The following is a 17,094-nucleotide window of genomic DNA, read 5'->3' as shown; positions in this document are numbered from 1 at the left end:
CCCCCCCCCCCCCCTCTCTCTTCTTTTTTCCTTATTTTATAACATCCTCTTTGAAACCTCTTCCACCTCACCTAGTTGAATCTGGGGACCTTTGCAGCGTCAGGGTCATCATGTCACTAGTGAGTGGTGCATTAGGGTAGCATAAAAGGGTTAAAGGGGGGTTAGGATTATAGGGGGTATTGTTCAGGACATATTTTGGATAACTGGCTCATGGTGAATTGGAGATTTCAGTGGAGGTTTCTTTCAAACAGAAGGTATTTTTGAATAGCCAGGTTTTCATCCTACTTTTACATTTTTTAATGTCTGTTATTGTGCAAGAACACATTTTATACATGTAAGTAATGAAACAAAAAATGTAAAATGCAAGAAGAAAAACGAAACAAGATTTTTCCTGTGCACACTCCTAACGACTAACTAGAAGACTCCTAAACCAGTTTAGGATGCTTTACAAAATATCTTTGGCCAACCAGTTCTTGGCCTCATGTCCCCAAAAACCATCAGCTTCCTCTTACTTTTTGTAACCTCCCATTTTTATTCTCTGAACAGCAGTGTATTTTGGCCAAGCCTTACACTTTGAGTCTAAATTTCCAGTGGCTTGTAATGAGAAGGAAAATATTGCTGTGAGCTTATGATCAGTAAAAAAAAAAATGTATTCTTAGCAATGTGGTTTAAAAAAAAAAAGAAATCTCTAAGTCTTAATTGTTAGCTTTTGACAGACCTTCCAACTGGAGGGCAACACCCTAATTTTAAGACACTTTCTCTCTCTGCTTCATGATTTCCTTCACAGACATTAATACCATCATGCTGACACACTCATAGACAGAGGAATTAGTCAGTGGAAATGCTGAAATGTCATAGTTTTTTCTTTTTTTTCTGAAAAAGACAGGAAACAATCTCATTTGGAAATGGGCAAGTTGAAAGGTTTGCGGTTGAAACCAACTGTGTTTGTAGATGTACATGTTTAAATAAAATGTACATTTTAAGATGGTTCTTTCCATCTTTGTGGGCACAGTGGAAAAACTTCTGTTAAGACCAAAGAAAAATGCCAGGATTTAGGGTAAACGCTAACTGGTAGCCATGACATTTCTTAAAGCTACCAAAGCAACTGTCACAGCTGATTTTTTCCTTTCCAGTAAGTAGCTACTGTATATGGAAATTTTATCCAGTTGTTTTAAATTTTGCATACCATAGATGTATAATATTAATGTATCTTGAAGGTGGCCAATCAGTAGGATAAAGTATGGGAAATTTAACAGTGTGTTCAAGTGCATGAGAGGAGGTAATACTAGTAGGAAAAAAGAAGTAATATTACCCTTCGAACATTGGTGAGAGTCCACCTTGAATGCTGTATTCAGTTTTGAAGACCAGGTCTTTGTAAGATCATTAAAGCTACCAACATTTTACAGGACCTGCAATGCAATCTGTACACCAAGCAGTCCATGTTCAGCTGCTGGGCGGCTGGCAAAGTTAGCTGGATAAACATATCCAGCTAACTTTGGTGATATATTCAGCAGCGTAGCCATGTTGCTGAATAGAATCTTAAAATTAGCAAATTATCTGGCTAACTTAACTCCGCCCAGAATCACCCCCAGAATGCCTCTGTGTTATCTGGCTAAGTTTTATCTGGCTTACCACTTAGCCAGATAACTCGGAAGCGATCAGCCTGTGGGAGTTTTCAAATCCTGCCATTTGTTCAACTAAGTCTGAACTTAGCTGTTGCGGGCATAGACCCTTGGACCAAGGTGGAGTTGGCGCAACCTGCAGGGTGGAGCCCTGCAGGTCCCCACTGTTGGCTGGTGGATCTGGCTGAGGCAGAGGCCCAACTGGAGCTTCACCTATACCAGCCCTTAAGTTGAGCCCTTGGATGCCAGGGCCAGCAAGTCTTAAGCGGGGGCCTCTGCTGGGCTGGAGATCTGGTGTTTTCAACAAGCCTTTGGATCCGAAGCGCAGGATGATAGATAACGTTGTAATCCACTTGATAAACTTATTTATTTTCTTAACTATATTAATCTCTTTAGTATACATTTAGTTTTTATTTGAAAGTATGATTAATTTTAATTATCCTATTATTTTATTGATATTTTATTGTATTATTCTGTTTCTTCTTTTATTTATTAGACATATTTTGCAAACCGCAAAGATAGAACCATGTGTTCTGAACTACGGTATATAAGAACTGCATAAATAAATAAATAGCCCCTCATTGGCCGAGACAGGTCTGGTTTCCACTCCTGCGTGAGTTGTTCATCCGGAAACCGATCATTCTGGGGCCTTCCTCGTATCTCATCACGCAAGGTCAGGGCAGGCTGTGGCATCCCAACCTCCAGGCCCTGTTGCTGACAGCCTGGATGTTGAGAGGCTAATTCTGTAGTCACTTGATCTTTCTAACGATGTATCCTGGTTGCGTCCAGAAAGCCTTCCACCAGAAAGTCCTAAGGGCTGAAGTGGAGGAGGTTTTCCATGTGGTGTAAGCAGAAGACCCTAGATCTGTACTCCTGCCCCACACAAAAACTGCTTAACTACCTTCTACACCTGTTGGAGGCTGGCTTAAAAACCAACTCCGTCAGAGTTCATCTTAGTGTGATTGGCGGATGCCACCATGAGGTAGATGGTATGCCCATTTCTGTACAGCCTATAGCTGCACATTTCATGCAGGGCCTGCTTCAATTGAAGCCTCCCGTTGTGTCTTGAGACCTCAATGTGGTATTGGCTCAGCTGATGAAAGCACCTTTTGAGCTGCTGTGCACCCGTGACCTGAAGTACCTGATTTTTGGTGACGGTCACTTCAGCACACAAGGTCAGCGAGCTCCAGGTCTTAGTGACTTATCCACCTTATACTAAGTTCTAACATGACAGGACCCTAAGTTCCTGCCTAAGGTGGTGATGGATTTCCATCTTAACCAGTCAATCGTCCTGCCAGTTTTCTTTCTCGGGCCCCATTCGCATCAAGGCAAACAAGCACTGCACAGTTTGGACTGCAAGCAAGCCTTAGCCTTCTGCCTGGAGTGGACAGAAGCCCATAGACAATCCACCCAACTTTTTATTTCTTTTGATAGGAATAGGTTGAGCATTGCCATTGACAAACAGGCTATATCCATTTGGTTAGCAGATTGCATCTCCTTCTTTTATGCCCAGGCAGGACTGCATCTTGAGGGTCATGTCAAGGCTCATTCTGTCAGAGCCATGGCAGCATCGGTGGCCCACTTGCTATCAGTTCCTGTGGAGGAGATCTGCATGACTGCAACATAGAGTTCTATCCACACATGCACATCACATTACTGTCTGGATAGGGTTGGCCGACGCAACAGTAGGTTCGGCCAGCCTGTCCTCCATGACCTGTTTGAGGTGTAGAACCCAACTCTCCCAACCTAGGGCCCATTATTTTGGTTCAGGCTATCTCCCCCTCTGCTACCAATAGCACCAGTGTGGTGGGGCCATTGGCACCTGGTTAGGTGTCTGTTGGTCACCTTTTGTGTTGGGGAGCAGCCTGTAGCTAGGGATTCACCCATGTGTGAGGACTGCTGTCCTGCTTGTTCTCTTGAGAAAGCAGAGTTGTTTACCTGTAACAGGTATTCTCCAAGGACAGCAGGATATTAGTCCTCATGAAACCCGCTCACCGCCCCGTGGAGTTGGGTTTCTCCTATTTTTTATCATAATTCTATGTTTCGAGACTGAAGAGGGACCCCCATGTGGACGCGTGGTATAGAATGCTGGACGTGCTCAGTGTGCCTGGTCAAAGTTTCTAGAAACTTTGGCTTAAGTTTTCTGCATCACGCTCCATGTGATGATGTCACCTATGTATGAAAAGTAACACCCTGCAGTCCTTGGAGAACACCTGTTACAGGTAAGCAACTCTGCTTTCTCTCAGATTCATCTATAGTGTTCTTCCTAATTCTTGCATTTTTATTTATTTATTTATCCGATTTATATTCTGCTTGCCAGGCACTTCAAAGCGGATTACATTCAGTTACTCTAGGCATTTCCCCAGTGTTACAAAGAAAGTTTCCATCTGGAGTTCACAGGATATAATATGTACTAAAAACAGGTTTAGATTCACTTGGAAGTTCTTTTTAATTAGGTTGGTGGTGCCCAGTACAACTGGGATATTTATGTATCTTTCTGCCACATTTTCATGGTCTATTATTGCATTTCTTAATGCTTAAGAATATTCTCTTTCTCCGTGTTTTGTACAAAATAGATGCTATAAGTAATGCCGTTCTTGGTTTTTTTTCTCCTTTACCACTATGTCTGGTTTTCTTGCATCAAACTCTCTTGTCAGTTGGAATGAGAATTTGTAGGGCTGTTCATGCTCCTTTAAGTTATATACGGTCAGAGACATGGTTGACCAGTTTTCTATCTATAGACTGGTCTCGTGTTTTAATAGCCTGGAATTATCTGGAAAGAAAAACAGCAGATTCCGGAAGATGCTGTGCTTTCTCCAGAGGATTCCCGATTTACAAATACATATGAAAGAAAAAAAAATCCTCTTCCTTTTACTGCAGGGACTATAAGGGCAGTGCAAAAGAGGAGATAAGCCAAAAAAAAGGGGGGGGGGGGGAGGGATGCCACGAGTACAGCCCCAAACATATATTATTGTACAGGGGCTGGTGCAGTCCTCGACCAGACCATTGTCCATCTAAATCCATGCTCTAGTGAGATGCCAGTCTAGCCTGACTCTTTTCATTCCTCTTTCACTGCAGACAAGCTGTATAATGCATTAAAAGACAGTACTGGATTAACATTTCATGGTGACATGAAGTTGCAGTGCATTTGCAGAGCCGTTTCTTAGCCCTTAGTGGGCGCCCATCAGCAGCCCGGAGCCGTCCCATCAGAATCTGCTGCTCTGTAGCAGTCTGCCTCGTAGATTGGGCAGCATGACAGTCGCAGGGGAAAGGAAAGCAAGAGAAATACTTCTGGCGCTGTTAAGCAGCATATGGACGGCACGGGCAGATTGTATGACCTGATTATGAAATAATGGAAAATTAGGGACAAGGGAGCTTGTGATCAGAGTTAGGGGGGGGGGGGGGGCGTCTTTGATCTTGCAGGCTCATGTATAACATCCATGTTTGGAGCATTCTCATGCTGGTACAGTGCATGCAAAGTTCTCACACCCTGCAAAGAAACCTCAAAACTGCTGGAACTCTGCGGTCCACAGCTGTGCCGCCTCTGGGAAAGGGCAGGAACCTATTTGTTCTTCTGAGGATGGAAACCCACTAGGTGGTGCACCATTCTGGAAAAAGCTCAGGGGGGTCCTCCTGCAACGGCTTTAGCAGAAGATCTGCACTTTTAAAAAAGACCGGAATGAATCCTGCGTCCTCCATGGCGATGGTTTCTAAGGTTGAAAATAGCTGCGAGTTTTAATGACGTAGCATCGTGCAGATCTTTTGATAAGGCAGTTATTTTTTTTATATAGAAAGTAGTTTGTGCACTTCAGCCTCTGATTCAATTTTACAAATCCCATATATTCAATAATTCATCAAAAACAAAAAGCCCCTCTTGATGCAGGCTGTAAAACACTCAACGTGGGCTATTAAAAAAAAAACAACATTTTTTTTTCCGTACTATTGTTTGGCTTGATGTGAGTCTGAAGTGGAACATGCAGAGACGAATCTTTATGATCATTTTTCCTGTCCGGGACAATGCTATTGCTTGTTACGCTGCCTGCTTATTTCCTCTGTGCTCCAGAGACTCAAAAAAAAAAAAATTTTGCTCGTTAAGCCAGTCTTGCCCGCTGGTGTTCCAGTGCCGTACTTGGTCTCTGTGAAGAGTTGTGCGCTGACATTCACAGGGGCCTCCCCTGCTGGGTGTGGAGAGGGTCACCCCGGCAGGATGGGACGCCTGCTCTCATCTCTTGTTTGGTTTGGTTTTTAGGAAGTGCAGAGATCAGCGGTCAGTTGTGAGTAACATAGGTATCAAGGATTTCTTGTTTCTCTCGATCCCCCGTGGGTGAACCGATATTTACAAATGACCCGTGCAAATGGGCATAGCTGGATTGCAATACTCAATAATGTTGCACTGTGGTGGCAGGCTTAGGAGGGTGCTAGTATTGTATAGTGTCATTGTCACTGCTTGAACAGCAAAGTGTCACTATTATTGTATCTCGCAGTCTCACTGGCTTGGTGTGCATTGCTCAATGTCACAGTCACCGCCTGCGTCCGCCTGCGTCCTACAGTCCTATATGGTGTCTCCAATATTGTGCAGAATGCAGAGGAAAAGGGATGATAGCATATCAAATGCAAGTTTTAGCAGTAAAAAAAAACCATAAACAGTCTAAAGGAATCAAAATCCAACAAATTACTAGCATCAGTATTAACAGAAGAGGAAAAAAGCAGACACAACAGAAACACAAAATTAACAAATTTAATAAATATTTATATAAACTGCATGCATCACAACTAGCCAGCGTTTCGGTCCAAACAGGGAACTTTTTTTCTCTCCTCTCTTTCTTGGATGTGGAGATAGCTTTGTTTTCCATTGTGTTTTGTTTTTGTTAATGGTCTTGATACATAGTATTAGTATTTTCATTGACTATGTGCATTCATTAGTTCTCCGCCTAGGGCCTCAGCATTGGCAGGTTATAATTATAAATAAATAAAGATATTTATTTGTCTCTGGTGCCATATTAAAAATCCTTTAATAGTTAAACCTCAATATGTCCATGTTTTGCCCTAGAGGGGGGCTGTCTCAGGGAAATAACTAAGGAAACATATCATTCACAACCTTTAAATCAAAACAGAAATTTCAGAATTGAAAAAGAATGTAAGAAATGTACAAAATATATACAAAATATAAGCATAATATACTACCCATCTCAATGCAGCTTTCAAATGCATTAATCAGCAATCAAAAGCTATATAGAGAACCTACACATCACATTCACAAGTCACAAAACAGAAGGGCCATTTAAAAGGCTCCACCATATACAATTGCAAAATTATCAAAAATAAACAGGGTTTATACTGTATTAAATCAGATGCAAATATGTGCATATAAAACAAAATAAGCACCCAATATCATCTAATTATTTAGATATTACACTGTAACAGTATAATTTAAAGTACTCTTTATAATAATAAATGGATCATTATAGAACCCTTGCCAGGTTACTAAAAGACTTTTCACCTTATGGCCACACAGGGCCCATTTTAATCATCGGTGTGTATAAAGTGCTTTTGTATGTTTTTTGATAATTTTTATAATTGCAAATAAAACACAGAAGAGCACTTCCCTGTATCTTTAAAGGATAGATCTGTCTTTCATATGGGAGAAAATTGATGTGCACAGTGCCCTCTTTAGAGGATAAAAATGTCCTTCTTATTGGGGAAAGTTGATGTGCATTAGCCAGAATGATTGTATATCGTGAGATAAAGAAGGGAAGGTATATATACAATAAAGACCCTCCAAACTGAATGCACATAGATAAAATTAAAAAGAGGGAACAAAATATATTTTACAATTTTATTAGTAATATACTTTTAGGAGTTACTTGTTTATACATAATTTATACAAAGTTCTATAACAAAAATTATTAACCCCAACTTACAGTAATTGCCCTGCTGACAGTCCTCTGCTATTTAAGAGATTTTGGCCGTATTGACCTCTTTCTTTTAGAACATTTGCCATTACTCCATATAGTTTCCCATGTCAGGTTGGAGAAGACGCGATTTGTGCAAGATTCGAGATGTAAAGGTCTGCAACGTGGGCAGCCCATCCCAAATGCTTTAAACTTGAAATCGCTATCAATTCATTTGTAACTAATGAGTTTCATTACAACACCAGGGTGACATCAGTACACATTAGCGGATTTTCAAGTGCAGTGTTCCAATTAAGCAGAGCCATGATTGTGTCTTTTATCATGTAAAGCTAACTTTTATGCGGTCTGATTCAAGATTGCCTGGATTATTCTTATTATTAATATCATCTTTCTTTCAATAGGTTTAGAAATGTTTTTTGAATAGTGTGGCGTGTAACAATAACACATGGGTCTGTTTTTTGTTTGTTTATGATGTTTAGAAATCCCCCTGAAGAAGCTTTTTTTTTTTTTATAGTGAAACAGGGATCTCTATAGGGGTTTGTTTGAGGATAACTGATTTTATGGTTTGGTTGGATGTGAATATGGACTGTATGGATTGTATGCATGGATAAGGGTTTAGGTATAGCTGATATGAGGTGAATTCAATCATTTTTAAACAATCATTATTGTGTGTGGAGACCCTGGGGTTAATAATTTTTGTTATAGAACTTTATATAAATTTTATATAAGCAAGTAATGCTTAAAAGTGTATTATTAATAAAGTTGTAAAATATATTTTGTTGCCTCTTTTTCATTTTATCTATATATATCGTGCGAGCCATTTAAATGGCCCTTCTGTTTTATGATTGGTGAATGTGATGTATAGGTTCTATTTATATGTATGTGTGTGTGTATATATATATATATATATATATATATATATATATTGTAAGCCCTTTTAGGGGATAGTGAATTACCTATTGTACCTTATTGTAAACCAATGTGATATCTCTTTTTGAAATGAACATCGGTATATAAAAATCGTAAATAAATATATATATATATATATATATATATATATATTCATTCAGTATTGAAGCTTTCTTGTAGAGACCTGCTTTTGCTTGCTAATTGATTAATACGTTTGAGGTGGGTAGTATGCTATGCTCATATTTTTTGTATATTTTGTACATTTCTTAAATTCCTTTTCAGTTTTGAATTTTTGTTTTGACTTAAAGATTGTGGGTTATATGTTTTCTTAGGTTATTCCCCCTGAGGTAGTCACCTTGGGAGTTTAATTGTTAAAGGATCTCTAGGGGTTTAATCGCCAGAGACCTTTATTGCAGTTCAGTGGTCAAATAACCTTCAGTATTGTTATGTAAGCTTTTTTGGGACAGGCTTTTTTTTTTTTTTTTTGCAGCAGAATCGCTATATGTACTGTTGGAGCAAGCACTTATAGTAGCACAAGTGTCGCCATTGTACATCGCTCGCTGTATGTACAACTGTCTGTGGATGTCTCCTCGTACTTGCCACCCCCCCATTATGCATGAGGCACGAGGTGACAGAGATAGACAATTGTACATATAGCAACCGCTTCACAATGCTTAGCCTGTTTTGTTTTGTTTTTTTAGGCTTAGAAATTTAACTCTTGGGTCAGACATAGAATAAAGTTGGCTCCTGTTTCTGGGGCTAGTGTTAGTCTATGGTGCTATGCCAACATTGTTCTGACCTGGGTTTCCCGGGTGCAATGATTCACCCCCTGACCCTGAGACCAGAGCCCCGGCACCCAGGAACTCCAATTCAGGGCCCACGCCGGCACAGCACCGTAGACTAACACTAGCCCCAGAAATGCGAGTTTAAATTTACTCCACCTTTGACCCAGGGGTTACGTTTCTAGTGTTAAGGAAACGTAAGGGTTTTAATGCATCTCCCTACATGAACACAGGAGACGTTTTCTGCTTCGGACAGCGATGTTGCTGATGTAATAAACTAGCACAACTTGATTAAGATGCTGTGACTGCATTCAAATTGTTGATCTTGTTACAGAAGTTTGATTTGAAGGATATCAATACAGAAATGCAGAGTTAATGTTACCTAGTGTTGTTACAAACTATGCCAGTCTTTGGGTATTTGTGGGAACAGAATCATAGTATAAGATTCACTCAGTACCAACAAAAGAGCCAATTAAGCCTTGTGTTCCTAAAACAATTGGCTTTTTGTATGTTCATGTATCATTGTATATTCAGTAACCAGTGATAGCAATGCGATGCTTTCAGCTAGGGGAGTACATCCTCTGCCCTTAGGTGCTACTTCCTCAAGGACATGTGCTATGATAGGAATGTGTAGTTCCCGGTATAAAGAATCATTGCAAAACAAACTTTCCTACTGACAGTAAAGCACTTGTCCTTCCTCCCCTTATGACTGCTGTTCAGATTGTAACATCAGAGCTGGGGCGCTAGTTACTGCACAGAGGGCCTCAGTCAATAAATAATTTTTCCACAGTCACAGAAAGCCCTTTTTTTTTTTAAATTAAGTCCCTAAGTATCTCCTGGATATAGAACTTAGACAAAGTCAGAAGGGTAAAGTCTAGCTGGGTAGAAACAGGAGCCAAGCGAGCCACCGGGCGTGCTGAGCAGAACTGGTGAGGCATCTCTGGCCTGGAACCCGGCCTTCACTACCAGTGCCTCTCAGCCCAGCCCTTAGGACCACCCCGTCTTGTCTGGTTTCTAGGTGTTCCATAGTCAATATACGTGAGAGAGATTTGCATTTGTAAGGAACCATAGGATTCCTTACAGAAGGAGTGAACCAAAATCATGAGGAGGTACCGAGAGATTCGGGAGTAGAGGTTTGGGATATGGGCTCCCCCCATGTGGGAGAAGTTAATGGTGCGAGCTTGAGTCTTCATAAACACCTGCCACCATCTTATAGCGTGGATTCTTAATTCAGAGTTTCCTGAGTTGGCCCGAAGTGGTTCAGCCCTGCTTGTGCGGTCCCCACTTTTGATGATTTATTCTTGGATAAAGGGCTCTTAAGTTCTTGGTTACAGAAACCTGGGTCAAGGGAGTTTAGGGGAGACCCTTTTGTTACTGGAGAATGAAGATTTTTCTATCTTCCTTTCTCCAGTTTGGTTGCACTTTAGGATAAGATTTTTCTTCTGTGTTGATTGACCGAGCGCCCAGGGGCTCAGGCATTTTGGTTATTGGGAGAAAAAAGTGCCTTTCATCTAGAAAGGACCTGAGGAGAAGTTGTCATCGCAAAGGAATAGATTCACATCCAGTGCTAGAGAGAAGGATTTATGGAAGTATCATTGAAGAGTATTTCTACTACTGACCCAGGTGTGCTACACTTGGGAGGTGCCAATTGGGTACTGCCAGGAGAAGAACAAGGAGAATAATGAAGTCTACAGGAGAGGCATGGGAATTGGGTCTTTTCATTTGAAAGTAATTGGGACTAAAATTCTGACCATTCCAAAATAGGAAGAAACTGCTAGAAAACTGGGAAACTTGGGAGAAGTTTTACACTTTCTGCAATCTGGTTAATTGGACAGACGGAGAAAAACTATTAAGAAATTGGCTTTTATAAATTCTACAAGCTTTTGCTGGAAGATTAATTTTCAGTCTCTAAATCAAATAGATTTAAAGGCAAGAACTGTAAAGAACAATTCTTACTGCATTATGCAGCTTAACTTAAGTTGAAACCACGCAGCTTCCAGGGTGACTTTTGCTGCTAGAGATGCTTGGAGATTATCAGTGCTGTTTTCAGAGGGATTGAAAGGACAATGGAATCGTAACCAAACAAAAGGGCCTTGGACACAGATTATTTGTACACTTTTGGAGAACTTTGCAAATGGGGTCCACACAAATTGTGAGCCTTTGGGTCCATTATCCCGGTTTTCTCACCCAAGGGTTACACGTTTGTTGGGTCTGAGAACCAGGAGCGTGGAAACAGGAAAAACTGCACAGAATAAGTTGGCAGTTAATAATGCACTGTTTTATGTCTAGTGTCATTTATGACTTGTGTATCACTTATGCTATTTCAAAATAACACAGCAAAATAATTTTCATCATTGGTTGGGAATTTTGACACAATTTATTTTGTTTGCAGAGTGGTAAATTGTGCAAGCTTTTGCGCAAACATTAAATTTTGGTGCAGATGCAAAATTCATGGCAAATGCAAAATATTCACAGCTTGGAAGGGGGAGGAAGGTTGCTTTTGATTTGTCCAATGCTTACCTATAGTCTGTAGTTTCTCTTTAAGGTTAGTTAAACAGAATAATTCCGCCCTCCCCCTGCTTCCAGCAAAATCATGCACGTAGCCTTAAACTTGCTGCATGTCCAGCACTTTTGTTAGCCACTTTCAGTGGCTCAGTCCTGTCAGGGCTTACGGAGGTGCTGCACAGGCAGGGTCATTTTTTAAAGCCATTCAGCGATTTTTCCCCCGTGTGAGTCCGCCATTTGAAAACCGCTCCTCCCTGGCTGCAGCTGAAAGCACGGGCGCTGTTGCAGAACACGTGCGCTTCTAACTGCATTGAGAAGAGGCGTTCCAGTCTGGGGGCGTTATTTTCCCAACAGAGTCCATGTTTGCAATAAAAAAAAAAAAAAAAAAAGCAGCTGCAAAACGTGCACGGGTACTTTTGTTCCCCCGGTGAGTTTCAGAGGGAAAGTGCACGCGGATTTTCGCCATTTTTAAATTTGGACACAAAGTCTGTGGGTGTAAAACGTGGGTCACAGAGTCTGAAGCATTTCCTTCCATGTTGTCCTCTGCCTGGCTGCGCCTTGCCCCTGACTTACTGATGAAGTCTGAAGACAGGGGGCGTGTGTGTTGTCCTCCGGTCCCCTTTAATAGATCACACCGTACAAAGTTTCCAATATTTTTTTTTTCCTCCAAGACCAGTGCGGCTGTTAGAACTGCACCACTTATTGCTGAATGTAATCAGTAGTAGACTGGTTGTCCTATAGAGCCCATTGAATAAATCCAATAATAAAAAGTACCACTCAAGGTTTTCTGTTGGATTAGTGTCTTCAAATGGGTTTATTTTGCACGCACCATGTGGCAGGAGTAAACCTCAATCTTTAGGCAGGATACAATGGGTACAATCCAAATCTCAAAGATTTATTGCTGGTGCTCTGGATCACAGTAATGTTCCCATTGATCCCACTTCTCCTGGCAGGAAACATTATTAGAGCCCATGTCAAACCTGTGGAAATAGCCAGCTCTTGTTTTGCTCTCACTGATTTTTATGTAGCTTATCCAAGAGATCACGGGTGACAGGTTATCGGTGCTGCCTGAAAGCAAAGCTGCGCCGATCCGGGATTCCAAAAGCAGGCTTTTATTTTATTACATTCTCTAAGAGAAAGCAAGTAGTCCTGGCTTAAACTTGCAGGATTATGTATCAGGTTACTGGCCCCTTCTCCTCGGGGATTCAGGCTCAATAGTAACTTAAAGCAAGCTCACAGTTCAGTCTGGCTAATGTCAGAATCCATTATTTCACCTTATAGGCACAGATGATAAACTTATCTACAGTAACGCAGGACTCGCAGGGTTCTGCTCTGGGGCCTCACAGCTTGGCCCTCAGCCTTCAAATGGCAGAGAACACTATGGCGTTCCCAGCAACCCCCCTTATCAGCCCCTGAGAACCAGTCCAGATCCTTAGGGGCAGGGTTACAGGGCTGGGCTTAGGTGCACAAAAAAGCCCTTTTACGTTGTTCAGCTTCCCATCCCTACAGCCACCAGGAGGGGCTCAGAGACATTTCACCCCAGCAGTTTGTTTTGTCCGGATACGCGATGCAATAACCTAAATGAGATTTTGTTTTCTGAGCTTTCTGCTGTATAAAAAGGACATAAGTGCACCTGTGCAGGAAATGGCATTGTCCTATCGCATTTACAAAAGGGTAATTATGAAACGGGCTTACCTAACACCGAAAGGCAAATCACTGATACACGAGTTGCAGTGTATTTTTTTTTTTTGTTCTGGAATAAGAAATGCAGGGAAGATTTGAAAAAAAAAATGACAATCCAGTGTGAGCAAAAAATGCCCTTATGGCACACACCCTCCTTCATTCCGTGGTTATGGTGGCTTAAGAACTCAGCTGAGGTCCGTCGAACTGTGGGAAGTTGTCATCGGTTTCTGCCGGTGACAAACAGCCCCACTAACCTGAGAGGAAAGATGCTGTGAGATGGGAGTTGTTAATACAGTGAAGCATGCTGCCCTGTAAGCTTTAGGACTGAAAGAAAAAAAAAAAATCCCGACTCAGCTGATAGCTCTGCTGGTGCTTGAGCGTCCCCGTGCCACTCATCCCTTTGTACTCAAGTTCAGGATTTAATAATGAGAGAGAATTTTTGTGAAAGCGTGTTCACCAGTGGCCTCCCCTTCCCCTCTCATCTTAGGCATGCAAGTTGATAGGTCCTCATAGAGCAAAGGGGGGGGGGGGGTAACAAAATGGCATGGGGAGGGGGCTCGCCTGCCCCGTGGGGTTAAAATTTATAAGAGGCAACTGATGCTGGAGCCACAGGAGCAGGGGAAGACAGACTGGAAGAAAGAAATGAGAGGGAGAGAGGGAAAGGTAGAGGAAATAGGACAAGAGAGAGAAAGTGGGAAGGAATTTGGATGGAAAGAAGGGAAGAGAAAGGCGCGAAGGGTGAGAAGGAAAAGGGTTGGAGGAAAAGCAAAAAAAAAGAGGAGAAAGGAATAGAGGGAAAGGGAAGGAAAGAAAAAGCAAGAGATGGAGGGGAGGAGAGAGAGGAAGGTTGGGAGATGGGAGGAGAAAAGGAGAGAGAGAGGGCACGAGGAAGGAGAGAGCATGGAAGGAACAGAGTGGGAGGGAGGGAGAGACTGAGGGAAAGAAAAGAGCACACGTACAAATAGGAAAAAGTAGAAAAGGGAAAGGAAGTAAAACATGCAAAGAGAGACAAAGAAGAAATAAAAAGAAGAAACAGCCAATAAGTGGTGAGACACCATAATATGGGCATCCAGGATCGCACTCATCAGTCCACTCCCATCCATACCAATAAGTCTCAATACAAAGTGGTGTTGGGTAAAACAAGGCCGCAGCTTTAATACCAATGACCCGAGCCCATATTATACACGTCCTTATACATATCCATAAACAAATGCATATCCATGTTCGGATTTCAGACTTTCCAACCCCTTCCCAACCTATCCGCCTCTTTCCGGCAGGATAGCCTTTACCAGCCACTCGGCTCGATGTTATCCGGCTCCACACACCCGGCCCCCAACTCCTGCCGCTAATCTGCAAGGAGCCAGCCCGTGTGGACCCCCTGCGCCATCCTGCAGGGAGTCTGGCCAAACGGCCCCCGCCTCTCTCCAGCAAGGGGCCACTCCCGACAACAGCCCCAGTTGTCAACCATCCTTTTCATATCTGAAATCCGTCATGCAAAACCATAACTATAAACACTGATGGCTCGGGCCAAGCGCCATCACATCCCCATCCCCAGCTGTGACAATTTTCAACAGTACAATGAATCAAACCCTATAACAATGCGGGTGGGTGGGAGGGTAACAGCTTCCCGCTAGACTTGTCTTTCCGCCACGCGATCCCCCGACTGACTGTTCCCTCGCGCGCCGCCTCAGCTAACAATAATTTTTGAATCTCCCCAGCCAATCATAGCCCCCTCCTCGCCCCCTCCCTTCCACCACTGGATCCCCACCAATCGCTTGCCGCCACAATCCTCTCTCTCCTAACCCCTCCGAATCCGCTCCCCCCTTTCCCCTCCCCCCCCCCCCCCCCCACCTTACTCCTACCTAATGAGTTGACCTGGGCCCACATTATACTGTCCGCGTGGACACAAGGTCCACTTGGTCCCTCAAGAAAAGAAAGATGATAGGAACAGTGACTCAACAAGCCAATGACCGAAGAAGTAAGAAACAAAATAGTAAAATCCATTTTATTTTTATAAGTAATCTTAATTTAATCATCCTCTCTTCTGCCTCTCCCCTCCTCAACATATTAACTATATTTTCCCAGGGCGCAAGAGGTAGAGAAAATCTACTTGGTTTGAAATTTTTTTTTTTTTTTTTTTGCAGAGCTGGCAGGAATGTAAATGTGGACTTGAAAAATACTTCACTGCCTTTATTGTCTCTCATGAAGCCACTCTGTCCAGAAGCTGGGCGTGTGCACTGTGGCATCTCAGTATGACGTCTCCCTTGTGTCTAGGGATGGGTGTGGGATCGCTTTCCTGTTGCTTGGACTTCTAATTATAAGTACTTTGTGTCATTTTGTTTAGACCTGTGGAGGATGAGCAAACTGCTGAAGGATTTAATACGCGGTCTCTCTTTGAAGGTGCACAGAACTTGCAGAAAAATTGCAAGTTGTATTTCTTTAAAGATGGGCACCAAAATAATGGTGAGTTTTGTATCAGGATTTTCATCTCAGCTCTTTTAATCCAGGGATTTTTCATGTTAATAAAGCCATTAGCTGCTGTTCTCCAATGCAGAGAGGCGCATAGGCTTCATATTGAAAATTTAACTCCTGATTAGAGGTCGAGCAATGTTTCTAGAGCTAGTGTTAGGCTATAGGGCCAAACCTGAAGTCCATTGTGGTTCAATCCTATTCTTAGCATTTCTGTGCATAAAACATGATGGGGGTCTATTTTCAGATGTGGTCCAGCCAGGAAAATTAGCTAGATAAACTTAATCTGGCTAACTTTCTCTGCATTTTTAGCAGCACCACTGAATATATCCAACTATCTTAAAGATAAGTGGATAAGTTTAACGGACTAGCTTTAGGACTGCTCTATGACATGAACAGAGTTAGCCGGATAAGTTATCCAACTAACTTAACTCTGCCCTCAGAATGCAGGATTTGGTGAGAAAGGTAATAGTGTACAACAGGCATGGACATTGTTTAAAAATACAATCTTAGAAGGGCAGTCCAGATGTATTCCATGCATTAAGAAAAGTGGAAAGAAGGCAAAATGATTATCGGCATGGTTAAAAGGTGAGATGAACGAGGCTATTTTAGCCAAAAAAATAGCCTTCAAAAAATGGAAGAAGAATCCATCTGAAAAAATAGGAAAAAGCATAAGCATTGTCAAGTTAAGTGTAAAACAATGATAAGACAGACTAAGAGAGAATTTGAAATGAAGTTGGCCATAGAGGGAAAAACTCATAATAAAAATTATTTTAAATATATCCGAAGCAGGAAACCAGCGAGGGAGTCGGCTGGACTGTTAGATGACCAAGGAATTAAAAGGGCTCTTAGGGGTGATAAGGCCATTGCAGAAAGACTAAATTAATTCTTTGCTTCTGTGTTCACTAATGAAGTTGTTGAGGAGATACCAGTTCCGGAGAGGGTTTTCAAGGGTGATGAGTCAGATAAACTGAACAAAATAAGGGTGAACCTGGAAGATGTAGTAGGCCAGATTGACAAACTAAAGAGTAGCAAATCACCTGGACCAGATGATATGCAGTCCAGGGTTCTAAAGAAACTCAAAAATGAAATTTCAGATCTATTAGTTAAAATTTGTAACCTATCAATAAAATCATCCATTGTACCTGAAGAGTGGAGGGTGGCTACTGTAACCCCAATATTTAAAAAGGGCTCCAGGGGTGATCCAGGAAA

The 17,094-nt window shown here is 41.9% G+C and overlaps 1 protein-coding gene across 2 annotated transcripts in view; it reads left to right on the top strand.

Moving 5' to 3' along the window:
- GJC2 (gap junction protein gamma 2) overlaps positions 1 to 17,094 on the top strand; it is a 132,882-nt gene that overhangs the window by 27,202 nt on the left and 88,586 nt on the right. The window contains exon 1 of one of the 2 annotated variants that reach the window (XM_029588321.1): positions 15,756 to 15,876. The exons of the other annotated variant lie outside the window; for it this stretch is intronic. The gene's annotated coding sequence lies outside the window, so the exon portion shown is untranslated. Of the gene's footprint in view, positions 1 to 15,755; positions 15,877 to 17,094 lie in introns of those variants that run through there. 2 annotated transcript variants of the gene reach the window in all.

This window comes from Rhinatrema bivittatum, chromosome 2 (genome assembly GCF_901001135.1).
Source record: "Rhinatrema bivittatum chromosome 2, aRhiBiv1.1, whole genome shotgun sequence".
Lineage (NCBI taxonomy): Eukaryota > Metazoa > Chordata > Amphibia > Gymnophiona > Rhinatrematidae > Rhinatrema > Rhinatrema bivittatum.
Note: the sequence above shows the minus strand (reverse complement) of the source record. Positions and strands in the feature narration are given on the sequence as shown.